We start from the raw sequence: 14,171 nt of genomic DNA on the forward strand, positions 1-14,171 counted from the left end.
TAAATATATAAATAAATTTATAATATTGTTTTTTTAATATTTAATTTTCCCTTTTTCTTGTACCCCTTGTTCCGGCTTTAGATTTTCATCTTCTACATGTATCAGGTACTCCTTTTGACTTCCTTTACCCTATGTCAACTTTTTATTGCCATACTCTGTTTTTTTGCCACCCTCTAGGCTTTCCCTCTCATAAAGTTTATTTGGCCACTTGCAGTTTCCTATTCAGCAAAGTTTTGGTTTACCTTTGGTTCACCATAAGTCTCTTTTCTGGTTGGCGTGGTTTCTCGTTCCTTTATTGTACCTTGGTTCTGATATGGTTATTCCATGTGGGCATCATTAAATTGCAATGCACATACACATATTTATCTGCATGTCTATTTCTGTATATTTGTTTTACCTTGATCTTGACATGGTTATTTTATGTGTTTTATGATACAGCAATACACATATTCATCCACACCATTTTTTGATACTGCCATATTGTGACTGCATATATCTATGAGTTTTCTGGTCCTTGATTTTGCATTTCCATTATAGTATCTATCATGTATTCATTGCTTATTTTTATTGCTTTGTTTATTTATAGTTATTTTATTGCTTTGCCAATGTAATCAATGTGGATCAATTTTTAACATTGTTGGAAGATTTTTGCAAGAAATAAAAGGAAAGTCAAGAACATTGTAGTTTCCACAGTGTGTTTGAGTTTGGACTGCTCTGTTTCCTGTGGAATATTAGGTCTTCTTTTTTCTGCTTTGCTCACTTTGTTTATTCACATACATATGTTCATTGATTTTATGTCCTTAATGTACCCTGATGAAGGCATCTTTGATGCCAAAACTTGGATCCTTGTTGGGACATTTTTTTAACAATAAAGCTTACTTATTGGTTGATTAGGACATCTTGTTTGCCTTTTTTTTGTTTTGTCTGTACTTCTCGTGGATTCCTTTTGCACGGTTTGCAATTACTGGGATATTATCTGTCCGTCCAGAATGATACACCTGTCTACTAGAAGAAATGATATTAGCAATGTAAGAACCGAATCTCTTTGTTGCATCCAATTCCTGCCAGGAGTAGATACTCCTTTACAAACATTTTGCAGTAGAAAAATTAATTTATAAACCTGTATTAAAAATTGTCACACTTATTAGGTATGTCCTATAACAATATTTTTCCTTTACTTACTACCTGTTTGTGTTAGTTCAATTTGCTCTCCTTGAACAGCTAGCTCTCTGTGATCTAAAATAGAAGCCAGCAGAATACTGTTTAACCAAGACAAGTTTATTAATTCATGAGTAAAAATAATTTCCCTTATATTGATGTATAAATCCATTTCTTAAAATGGAATGAGTTACTTTTTCAGAAGAAAAATACTTAAGGGAGAATTCATCAGTGTGTGTTACTGTTAAGACAGGTTATTTTACCAGAAGTCGTGCTATATTAACACAGAATCCCAATTTAGTCAATGAAACCTTATGCTAAGATAGCACAACTTAACAGTAGCACACATTGATGAATTCTCCCATTACTGTCTTATTAATGAATTGACGTGGATAAACTAGTCAGATTGACTGATTTAGCACTTTTTAGCGCATAAATCCAACATGACATGCATCTCAGGCATAAATGTCTGAATTGACTACGTAGTATCTAAAATAACAAGCTTTATGTGACATATTTTGGACTTATCTAAAATTCATAACACAGCTTCTTTGAAATACAGATTTATTTTGTAATTAACAATCTTTTAATGTTATTGTAAAAAGTGGGTAGAGGTGGTGACAAAGTACAAAAGAATTTATTAACAAATATTAAAATATGGAACAAATGTGTGAAACTAACACATTTTCTGTTAATTTATTGCAACGTTTACAGAATTGAATGCGAAACCCTGATGTGAGTATATATTTGGGAGCAGGCTGTGCCTTAGAAACAACCAGAGTCCTGTGGGAAGTAGCAGCTGTTAGCTAAGGTAACTGTTTGTTTCTAAATAACAGAAAAAAATCCTTGTGAATGCATTACGTTTAACTGCTAAAGATCTTCATCATTATTCTGGAGTATGTGTCCTGTGCATTTTTAAATACTGGAATTGGACTAAACTGGCATTACCATACCATTATTCAGCTATGCAATACAAACCTGACTAAATTATTCTTTTTTTCCTTTACTATATGTAGTTTTGATTAAAAAGTTCTTTTTTTCACTTTTGTGGTCACAAAATAATTTTAAATAGGGGAGAGTGTGGCATAGTGGTTAAAGCTACAGCCTCAGCACCCTGGGGTTGTGGGTTCAAACACACGCTGCACCTTATGACCCTGGGAAAGTCACTTAATCCCCCCATTGCCCCAGGTACACTAGATAAATTGTGAGCCCACCGGGACAGACGGGGAAAAATGCTTGAGTACCTGAATAAATTTATGTAAACCGTTCTGAGCTCTCCTGGGAGAAAGGTATAGAAAATTGAATAAATAAAAAATCAAATAAAAAAAGAAATATCATTGACCTTGAGCACTATATTCAGTTGAGTCTACGTAATGCATCAAAATGTAAACCATGAATTTATTCCCAAATCTCAACTTGCTTATCAAATATTACCACCTACTTTGTTATATATGTTTTCATTGTGGAAGAGGGCTTAGTCCACAAAAGGGTTGGTTGATTCTTCTCACCACACTAAAGTTCTAACAGGAGGAAACAGTGCTTTAAGATACTTCATTGTGTTACCTAGTTTTTTTGTTACGTCCCTTCCAGATTCCATATGCTAGGTGTTCAATCCCAACCTGCAATCTGGGAGTTGCAGAAATCCAACACTTTTCTGAGCACATGCTCCTCCTCTCCCTTAGACTGAGAGCTAGTCATATCCAGTTTCATTTTTTTCAAGTAGTCTGTGCAGAAGTCTTTTGAATTGCTCAGCTTTATTTTCTTATTTTTTTGGTGGCTTCAGTGCCTTGAAATCCCTCACCGATGGTTCCCTGTCGGAGGAAATGACACAGTCCTGTGGAACCGGACTGCTGCTTCTCAGAGAAACTTTGGTGGATCTGCAGAGCCAGCCTGCTGTGTGCCACCCTTCTTAGACTCGGAGTTCGCTTACCCACTGACCTTGTCACGAATTTAAGCACAGGCTGTATGTGTCTAGAGTGACCCCCCCCCCCACGGGTTTAAGCGTGTAGGCTGCATTTCCGGTCACATGGTGAGGATCCATGGGGCCGGAGGTTACAGTTGGTATCCGACTGACTGGCAGTCCAAAGATTTCAAGTCTGGCCAGTTTGAAGCTATTCTGAGGCAGAAAATCCTTTCCTTCCATTCAGCTGCTGTGTAAAAGAGCTGACAGGCTGACACATCAGAAACTATGAGTAAACCTCCATTATTTCCAATGGGAACTTTGGGGGTGGTAGGTGAAACATTTTAAAACTAGTTTTTCACAGTTTCTGAGGGTAGAGTTCAGGTCCCCTACCCCCCAGACCTCAAATCTATTTTTTTTTTTTTTTGCGTGAATTCGCTGGCGGCAGTCATCTTGAATTTTAAAGGATCTTTTTTCAAAGTTTTATTTCTGTCTCAGAACCCATTGATTTGATTAAAAATCATTTGGGATGGACTCCCTAGTCCCTAATCTGTCAAATGTGTGCATTGAATGCACTGGATTGGCACAGGATCAGTGACTGTGCACCGCATGCCATAGCGCGCTGGGGGAAGAGGTGGGAGCTTCAGACTTTGCCTCCTCTGGGACTTTGGGAAAAATCTCGGGGCCGTTCTGGAGTTTGATATGTCACTTAGCGTATGGAATCCAGAAGGGACGTAACAGAATGGAAGATTGTTTTTACCTCCTCTGGAAAGCGTATTCTTCAGACTCCGCTCGTTTTGACACAGCCGACATGCTCATCTGGTCTTTCTTGGCCGGTTGTGCCGGTGCCGGAGATTCCTTTCAGGAGCCCTCTCATCCAGCTGTTGCAGACTTCGATTGCAGTAGTTGCCATTCAGATATTATGCCTCTTCTGTCTTCTGACACTGCTTCTATATTGGATCCAACTGATACCTTTGCTGGGACTAGTCACCTTGGCTGCCTTGAGAGTCTGGATTTGGGTGATGACTCTTCTGTCTGCAGACTCTTTAAGCATGGTTCTGTCATCCATTTTTATTGCTGATGTTCTGAAAGAGCTCAAATTAGATTCTCTACCTTCCATATCTCAGGCTTCAGTCATGGACCGTTCTAATGTGTTGTCCTCCTTTTTTCTATCCCATCCACAGCTTCTTGGTCTGGTTACAAAACAATGGGATACCCCAAAAAGCCCTTTTCAACTTTCTAAAGCTATATCTAAGCTTTATACACTGGCTCCTGATTTTCAGCAGGTTTTTGAGCAGCCTAAAGTAGATTTCACTGTGGTGCAGGTTATCCGGTGCATGGCCCTCCCTAATGATAGGGCTTAAGGATTCTCAGGATCACAGAGTAGAACATTATGTTGAAAAAGCTTTTTGAAGTGGCATCTTTAGGTATCAAAGTGGTGGCGGACGCTTCCTTTTGGCACGTGCCTGTCATATGAGATTACACAGTGCATGTCTGTCCTTTGCTGTGGTTGGTCGGCGTTCAAGTTCTCAATTGCTAAATGGATTTGAATGGCCATTTCCACGACTTACATTGCCCAAGGCAAGTAGCTAGCTATTATTTTCCCTTAAGGCCCATTCGACTAGAGGTGTTGCTGCATCATGGGTGAAGTCTCGCGCAATTCATCCCAATGAAATTTGCAGGACAGCTTCTTGGTCCTCTCTTCATACTTTTACCCGGTTTTACTGAGTGGATGTGGCGGCTTGATCTGATGCCACTTTTGTGACCTCGGTGTTAGGGGCAGGTTCTTCTGTCCTTCCCTAGTTACTACCATTGCTCTGGTATGTCACTTAGCGTATGGAATCCAGAAGGGACGTAACAGAATGGAAGATTATGTTTTTACCTTCGATGATAATCTTTCTGTTAGTCCTTGTAGGATTCCAAATGACCCACTCTCTCTGTGTATACTCAGTGGTTTGGAATAGCCTGCTTATTTCTGCCTCGGTTATTCTCCTTACAAGCTTGAAGAATTTCCAGCCATTCCAAGTTTATTAAAAATTTGATAAAACGCTAATCATAAATTCTAAGCATTTTACAATAAAAATTTTAAAAGGGGTCCAGTTAACAAACTTTTAATGATATAACATTACTTACGGTACATGGAACAATAGGGTGGAGGGGAGAAATACAATTTAAAAGAAAGAGAGAACATTTAAGGATAATAACAGATTCTGTGGGGAGTTTTCTGTGAGTATGCACATTGCCGAAGGTTCTTTCTTAGGGTGCTTGTTGAACATAGCAGGTTAGTTCTACATTGTTCCTCAATGTTTTTCTGAGTTGCCTTTATGACTGTTTATTACTCGTTCATGTTTTGCAGAGCTGATCAGTTTAGAAATTGTTTATGTTGCTGGGAATCTTCCCCCGTGCCCCCCTTGTCATGGATTTGTTCAGGTATGTTGCTTGGCTTTGGGACTCAATTGGATATGGCTCTATCTCAGTGTAAGGGGGAGGAGCATGTGCTCAGAAAGTGTTGGATTTATGCAACTCCTGGATTGCGGGTTGAGATTGAACATCTAACGTATGGAATCCTACAGGGACTAACAGAAGATTTTCAAAGGTAAAAACCTAATTTTCCATTTTTCCTTCAGTAAAAGCTCCTCATGCCATTGTAGGGATGTACACAGTTGTTTGAAATCTCGTACATAGGAAATATCAGTTATACTGTATATCCTCAATCATAAATCTTGAGTAGAGACTTTAGCCCAGTACATATTTGGAAATTTTTCAAATACGGTTAAAATTTTACAGTATATTTTCACATGGAACTTCGTAAAATACTTTATCTGTTTATATAAACTTCTGCTTGCTGATAAGAAATATCAGTGACAGTTCCTATATTTTGTATCACTTTGAAAAAAATGGCAGAAAAAAGACAATTTTTTTTGCTAATTTTATTTTACATACACTATATGCAAGTAACTTAAAACATAAACCAAAATAGGCTCCAAATCAAATGAAGGAAAAGAAATATATTTTTCTAGTGCAAAGGTATGTCATTCTGTACAGACAGGTAATATCCCAATACTCATGAGCCATGCAGAAGGAATTTCTCCTTATTCACTAGATGGCTCTTCTGTGCTTTCAGTTTTTCCTTATGCACGCGAGCTAGAAGGCGTCTTTCTGATCTGCTCTGTTTCTTTTTTTCAGGCTTTTTTGGTCATTTCATGGTATTTTGACTGATTTTGGTGCTCAGAGCTCCCTTAGTTGAGGGTTCAGCTCTGCCTGCATGAAGGAGAAGCAGACTAAGGTCTGCAGCTGACAGGCCAATCCCTCTGTGGTACCTGTTGGCTAGTCTGCAGAAACATTTTGGAGCTCGGAGTCCGTTCCCCTTGTAGCATTGCTCGCCTTCTGCGTCGCAGGGGCTTGGGCATAGGCTGTCAGGCATCTGTAGGGGGCTCAGTGGGGTCCTGCAGGATGCCAGATGCATTTCACCTTCCCTTTTTTATGTCCATGGGTCTGTGGGAGTTTGAGGCTCAATCAGACACTGGTCAGACTGGCAGCCCGAAGATTCAGCTCTGAAGGAGCAATTCATTTGAGGCAGTGATTTCTTCCCTCAGATCCAGCTACTTTTGGAGCTGAGGCATCTAGGCAGCTGCAACACATTTCCATCACAGGTCACAATGAGTATGGCTTTTAGAGCCTATGAGGAAAATTGGGGAGGGGGGTGTCTTTAAAATTTTTTTTTAGGTTTCTGTCCCTTTCCTTAGGTTTCCCCACATTCAAAATCCTAAAACTAAGATCATGGAGAACAGTATATATGTAATTGAATTTAAAATTAAACCAGGCATGTAACATGAAAAAATAAATATTAAGATAATCAAGTATAAAACCAGGATAAACACATTGTTACACTTGGAAAATATGAAAACAGACTTATAACTAATAAACATGGGTAGTGAAGCAGCATTTGCAATAAAGTGCTAAACAATAAAAGTAAATATCAGGGTGATCAAGCATAAAAAGAATATTACACTTAAAACATAAGGCATCATTGTGACAATGGTAAAGAAACTAAGATCACGGAGAACAGTGTGTATGTAATTGAATTTAAAACAAAACCAGGCATATAACATGAAAATATATTAAGATAATCAAGTATAAAGCCAGGATAAATACAATGTTATAATTGAAAAATATGAACACAAGACTTATAAACATGGGTAGTAAAGCAGCATTTGCGGTAGAGCACTAATTCAATGGATGGAAGGCAGAAGCTAAATGTATACCAGGACTCAAAGTTTAAAATTAGCCAATGGATGTCTTTTATTAGCTTGCAACAAAAAAAAAAAAAGAGAATTAAAAGAAAAACGAATCAAAACGGGTGTCGAGGCACAGCAGTGTAGTGCAAGGGATAACTATGGAGAGTTCTCACAGAAGTAAAACATAAAGCCTTACCCCTAGGTGTGGGACAATTCACAAATAAATTAACTGGAAGAAGGTATAATGCTGCTCAAATGACCAATTCTATGAAACGTTTAGGTGCCTAGGTTAGGTGTCCTTTGTAGAATCGCGCTCAGCAGAGTTCAGCACTGTTTAGGCATCTTAACTTTTTAGGCGTCCTTTAGAGAATCAGGTTTTAGGTGAGATTTAGACATCCAAACAATGTCCTTAATGTTATAATATTTTATTATTATGTTATTAGAATGGCGATTTTATGCTGTTTTTTTCATTATAATTGTAATACTAGGAGTTGGATCTGTTTAATGCTTTTATTTATTTCTCTTCAATAAGACAGAGTGAATGGGATTTGAACCAACAACATTTGGCTGTAGGTTTAACCAGTGTGCTACAGAGTGAGCTTGCTAGCTACATAGCAATTGTAAAATTAGGTCTTATAGGTATTGTAAGGAAGTCTACTTTTGATCATAGTTTAGGCTTCAGATAGACCTGAGTTCTATGGACAGAACTTAGGTACAGTTTGGATGTCCTTAATTCGATCTGCTAAATAACTCTCTGGGTTTTTATTTTTGCTTTACTAAGCTCAAAATACATTTAATAAGCCACCACATAAACAGGTCACATCAATAAGAACATATTCATCGCCTCTGCTGAGTCAGACCATAGGTCCATCATGCCCAGCAGTCCGCTCCCGCGGTGGCCCCCCAGGTCAATGACTATAAGTGATCTATTACTCTAAAGCATTTTGTACTGTATAGTAACCCTCTAATTGTACCCTTCAATACCCTTTTCCTTCAGGAACTCATCCAATCCCATTTTGAAACCCAAAATCGTACTCTGCTCTACCACATCTTCTGGAAGTGCATTCCAGGTGTCCACCACCCTCTGAGTGAAGAAGAACTTCCTAGCATTTGTTCTGAATCTGTCTCCCTTCAATTTTTTTGAGTGCCCCCTAGTTTTTGTTGCCACCGCCAGTCTGAAGAATCTGTCCCTCTCTACCTTCTCTATACCCTTCATGATCTTGTAGGTCATGCACCTTGGCAACAAAAATCCGTGCAGAACTTACACCTTGAATGGAGAGACCTTGGCTAGGACTACGGCAGAACGGGATTTAGGAGTGATCATCAGTGAAGACATGAAAACTGCCAATCAAGTGGAGAAGGCTTCATCCAAGGCTAGACAAATGCTGGGTTGTATCCGTAGAAGTTTCGTTAGTCGGAAGCCCGAGGTCATTATGCCTTTGTACAGAACAATGGTGAGACCTCATCTGGAATACTGTGTACAATTCTGGAGGACACATTACCATAAAGATGTGCTGAGAGTTGAGTCGGTTCAGAGAATGGCCACCAGGATGGTCTTGGGGCTCAATGATCTTTCATACGAGGAGAGGCTGAATAAATTGCGGCTATACTCCCTCGAAGAACTTAGGGAGAGGGGAGACATGATTGAGACTGGAGAGATTCCAGAGGACTGGAAAATAGCAAATGTCACGCCCATCTTCAAGAAAGGCTCAAGGGGAGACCCAGGAAACTACAGTCCGGTGAGCTTGACCTCGGTCCCGGGAAAGATGATGAAAGTGCTGATTAAAGACAGCATTTGGGAACACATCGAAAACAATGGGCAGCTAAAGTCGAGCCAACATTGCTTCTGCCTCACGAACTTATTATACTTCTTTCAGGGGGTAAACAGCCAGGTGGATAGAGGGGAATCCATAGACATCATTTACCTTGACTTCCAAAAAGCCTTCGACAAGGTACCACACGAAAGACTGCTAAGGAAGCTATGGAACCACGGGGTGCAAGGGGAGGTCCACCGATGGATCAAAAACTGACTGGTGGACAGGAAACAGAGGCTTGGAGTAAAAGGCCATTACTCAGATTGGCAATGGGTCACGAGCGGAGTTCCACAGGGGTCGGTGTTGGGACCGCTCCTGTTCAATATATTTATTAACGACCTGGAGGCGGGAACAAAGTGAGGTTATTAAAATTGCGGATGACACTAAACTATACAGTAGGGTCAAAACCATGGAGGACTGCGAAGACCTTCAAAAAGATCTGACAACGCTGGAAGAGTGGGCCAACAAGTGGCAAATGAGCTTCAACATAGGGAAATGCAAGGTCATGCATGTTGGGAAAAAGAACCCGATGTTCACTTACAAGATGGGGGGATCACCGCTAGGGGTGAGCAACCTTGAAAGAGACCTGGGAGTGATGGTGGACACAACATTGAAGGCGTCGGCGCAGTGTGCCACGGCCTCAAGGAAAGTGAACAAAATGTTGGGTATCATTAAGAAAGGTATCACAACTAGGACGAAGGAAGTCATCCTGCCACTGTATCGTGCAATGGTGCGCCCGCACCTGGAATACTGTGTCCAGTACTGGTCGCCGTACCTCAAGAAAGACATGGTGGTACTTGAGAGAGTCCAGAGAAGAGCAACTAAGCTAATAAAGGATATGGAGGACCTCTCATACACTGACAGACTGAAAAAGCTGGGGCTTTTCTCCCTGGAAAAGCGACGACTCAGGGGAGACATGATAGAAACCTTCAAGATCATGAAGGGCATAGAAAAAGTGGACAGGGACAGATTTTTCAAACTAAGGGGAACCACAAGTACAAGGGGGCACTCGGAGAAATTGAAAGGGGAAAGGTTTAGAACAAACGCCAGGAAGTTCTTTTTCACCCAGAGGGTGGTGGATACATGGAACGCGCTGCCGGAGGATGTGATAGGCAGAAGTACGCTACAGAGCTTCAAAGAAGGTCTGGACAGGTACCTAGAGGACAAAGGGATTGAGGGGTACAGATAGGAGTAGAGGTAAGGTTATAGGGACAGGATTAGAGGTAAATTATAAAATTGGTCAGAGACCACTGTTCAGGCAGTGGGTCTGATGGGCCGCCGCAGGAGCGGACCGCTGAGCAGGATGGACCTCTGGTCTGCCTCAGCGGAGGCAACTTCTTATGTTCTTATGAAACATTTAAATATATCACAGGTTGTATCAAGGTGGAAGATGACTTTTTCTTTCTAAAAGGACCCTCGGCCACAAGAGGTCATCCACTGAAAATCAGGGGCAGGAAATTTCATGGCGACACCAGGAAATATTTCTTCACCGAAAGAGTGGTTGATCATTGGAATGAGCTTCCAGTACAGGTGGTCGAGGCCAGCACCGTGCCAGATTTTAAGAATAAATGGGATGCACATGTTGGATCTCTAGGAGGGTAGAGTTAAGGGGAGGGGTCATCAGAGTGGGATCTCCAAGAGGACAGTAAGGGGGGAGGGTCAATTGAGTGGGCAGACTTGATGGGCTGTGGCCCTTTTCTGCCGTCATTTTCTATGTTTCTATGTTTCTATCATATCCCCTCTAAGTCTCTGCTTTTCTAGGGAAAAGAATCCCAGCTTCTCCAGCCTCTCAGCATATGAAAGGTTTTCCATGCCCTTTATCATTTTTATTGCTCTTCTCTGGATCCTCTCGAGTATAGTCATATCCTTCTTAAGGTATGGCGACCAGTATTGAACGCAGTACTCCAGATGCGGTTGCACCATCGCCCTATACAGCAGGAGGATAACCTCCTTGGTTCTGGTAGTGATACCTTTTTTGATAATGCCCAACATTCTGTTCGCCTTTTTTGAGGCCGCTGCGCAATGTGCCGCCGGTTTCATTGTTTTATCCACCAAAACCCCCAAGTCCTTTTCTAGGTTGCCTTCCCCCAGTATCATCTCCCCCATCGTGTAGTTGTACATCGGGTTTCCTTTCCCTATGTGCATGACTTTACATTTCTCTACATTGAAGCTCATCTGCCATTTATTTGCCCACTCACTCAGTTTGTTCAGATCCCTTTGAAGTTGTTTACATTCCTCAACAGATCTAACCTTACTGGAGAGTTTTGTGTCGTCCGCAAATTTTATAACTTCACACTTCGTCCCTGTTTCCAGGTCATTAATAAATATATTGAACAACAATGGTCCTAGCACTGACCCTTGCGGGATCCACTCGTGACCCCTTTCCAGTCAGAATAGTGTCTCTTTACTCCTACCCTCTGTTTCCTGTCAGTCAGCCAGTTTCTGATCCATCTGTGTATGTCCCCTTCCACCCTGTGGTTCCACAGTTTCCTTAGTAGGCGCTCATGAGGTACCTTGTCGAAGGCTTTCTGGAAGTCCAGGTATACTATGTCTATGGAGTCACCTTTGTCCAATTGTTCGCTTATCCCCTCAAAGAAGTGCAGTAGGTTTGTTTGGCATGATCTTCCATTACAGAAACCATGCTGGCTTGTTCTCATCAGCTTATTTTTTTCCTATATGCTCATTGATACTGTCCTTGATTAATGATTCGGCCATCTTCCCCGGAACTGAGGTTAAGCTGACCGGTCTATAATTCCCTGGGTCGCCTCTGGATCCTTTCTTGAAGATAGGTGTAACATTCGCTATCCTCCAATCTTCCGGGATTACCCCTATTTTCAAGGATAGGTTGCAAATCTGCTGTAGTAACTCCGCTATTTTGTCTCTAAGGTCTTTTAGTATTCTCGGGTGGATTCTGTCTGGGCCCGGAGATTTGTCAGTTTTTAGTCTATCTGTTTGAGTACTTCTTCGAGGCTTACCTCCATGCACGATAATTTTTCCTCGTGATCCCCCTTGAAGAATTTTTCCGGTTCCGGCACGTTGGATGTGTCCTCTTTTGTGAAGACCAACGAGAAGAATGTGTTTAATCTGTCCGCTACTTCCTTTTCCTCCTTTACCACTCCCTTCCTGTCTCCCTCATCCAGGGGTCCCACCTCCTCCCTCGCCGGTTGTTTTCCTTTCACATATTGAAAGAATGGTTTAAAATTCCGTGCCTCCTTGGCAAGTCTCTCTTCATACTCTTTTTTTGCCGTTCTGACCACGCGGTGACATTTTTTTTGATGCTTCCTGTGCTCTTTCCAATTTTCCTCGGTTTTATCCTTTTTCCACGTCCTGAAAGATTTTTTCTTGTCTCCTATCACCTTCTTAACTTCATTGGTTAACCATGCTGGGTATTTTGCTTGTTTCTTTCTGCACCCTTTTCTAAATCTGGGTATATACCGTTTTGCGCTTCGTTTACCATGTCCTTGAATAAGGTCCAGGCTTGCTCCACCATCTGTGCCTTTCTGGAGCTGTCCCTGAGTTTTCTCTTTACCATTTTCTCATGGCATCATAGTTCCCTTTCCTGAAATTGAACGTTGTTGCAATGGTTCTCCTCCCCTGTGGCATACCTATTTCCACTTTGAATTGGATCATGTTGTGATCACTGTTTCTTAATGGTCCCACTACTTCCACTTCTTGGGCAGGTCCTCTTAGCCCGTTGAGGATTAAATCCAGAGTAGCTGTCCCTCTCATTGGTTCCTTGACAAGCTGTTCCAAGTAGCAGTCCCGTACAGCTTCTAGGAACTCCAATTCCTTTGAACATTTTGAAACTCCATGGCTCCAATCTATTCCAGGATAGTTGAAATCTCCCATAACTATGGTGTTTGCGTTTTTACATTCTCGCCTCAACTCGGCTCTCAGTTCTTCATCCTTTGCTTCTGTTTGCCCAGGTGGGTGGTAGTACAGTCCCATCTCTATCTCGGTTCCCTTTCTTCCTGATATTGTATGCAAACCTTTCTATTTTTCTGGGCAAACAGTAATGCTATTTGTTAATTAGAGGGAAAGATCCATTAATTGAAGCACAGCACATTAAAAAAAACAGCTACTCTTTTTTTCTCACTAAAGATTGCTCCACTAAGGCCATTCTTAAAACAAGTGGATTCAGCAAATGAAGCACATGACAAAAATATATAGATTGTATACATAACTTCATTTGGAAAAGGTTAAAAACAGAAAAAACCCCAAATATAGACTTTAGCATGGCTTCTGCTTTATTGCAATTGGAGGTTTGCAGCTGCACAATGGTGACCTCATTGTGAGATCATCAATGTGCACCTGCAGGGTAGAATGCCACAATTAAAATATGTGCTGGGGGAGCTGGTTGGGATTTGAATTTATGACCTCTGGAAGAGGAGCACAGGGCTTTTACTTATTGAGCTATAGCAGGTTCCAGGTAGGTGTCTCTGTGATATGATAGCTTAGCAGATAATTCTGCATTTTTAAGAACTTTTCAGTTTAGATGTTTAAAATTGCTACTCAGACCGCAGTCGTTATACTTAATTTTGATAAATATTGTATGCATAGATATTTTTTTTGCACAGAATTCCCTCAGGAGTATATTATGGAATTCAGTGTCTCATTCACTGTGTACTGAACTTTCTTTTATGAAATTCAAAATGGCTTTGAAGACACACTTATTTAAAATTAGCCTTCCCTACTTGATAGAATCTGACATGTCTTGGGTCAAATGGCTGGTTGAACCAAGACTGTAACTGTGATCTCTTATGTTTTTATTGCCTTTTGATATTTTCTTCTTATAAATTGGAGTTTTTGTTTCTTTTATAGTTAATTGCCTTGTTGCCATGATCAGGAGGGGAGAGAAACTTGGGGCCGTTTTTCAGGAACTATCCCTAGGGCCTCTGTTAGATATAAAGTCACTTTGGGGGAGGGGAGGGGATTGAACCCCCATGGATTCATTGGCCATATGTGGTTCCCTTTTAGGTGATTGAAGGGAATGGCCCTTTGGGTGGGAGACCATGGGTGGGAGAAAAAGTTCCCATGGAGGTAGATCTGCCTCAGGTACCA

The 14,171-nt window shown here is 41.0% G+C and overlaps 1 protein-coding gene across 20 annotated transcripts in view; it reads left to right on the forward strand.

The window, feature by feature from the left end:
- TBC1D5 (TBC1 domain family member 5) overlaps window positions 1-14,171 on the forward strand; it is a 759,729-nt gene that overhangs the window by 58,111 nt on the left and 687,447 nt on the right. For 10 of the 20 annotated variants that reach the window (XM_033930686.1, XM_033930681.1, XM_033930680.1 and 7 more), the window contains exons 2-3: window positions 82-105; window positions 1,873-1,969. The exons of 4 other annotated variants lie outside the window; for them this stretch is intronic. The gene's annotated coding sequence lies outside the window, so the exon portion shown is untranslated. The remainder of the gene's footprint in view (window positions 1-81; window positions 106-1,872; window positions 1,970-14,171) is intronic. 6 more of the 20 variants (XM_033930692.1, XM_033930693.1, XM_033930696.1 and 3 more) reach the window with 2 other exon arrangements.

Source organism: Geotrypetes seraphini, chromosome 2, assembly GCF_902459505.1.
Source record: "Geotrypetes seraphini chromosome 2, aGeoSer1.1, whole genome shotgun sequence".
Lineage (NCBI taxonomy): Eukaryota > Metazoa > Chordata > Amphibia > Gymnophiona > Dermophiidae > Geotrypetes > Geotrypetes seraphini.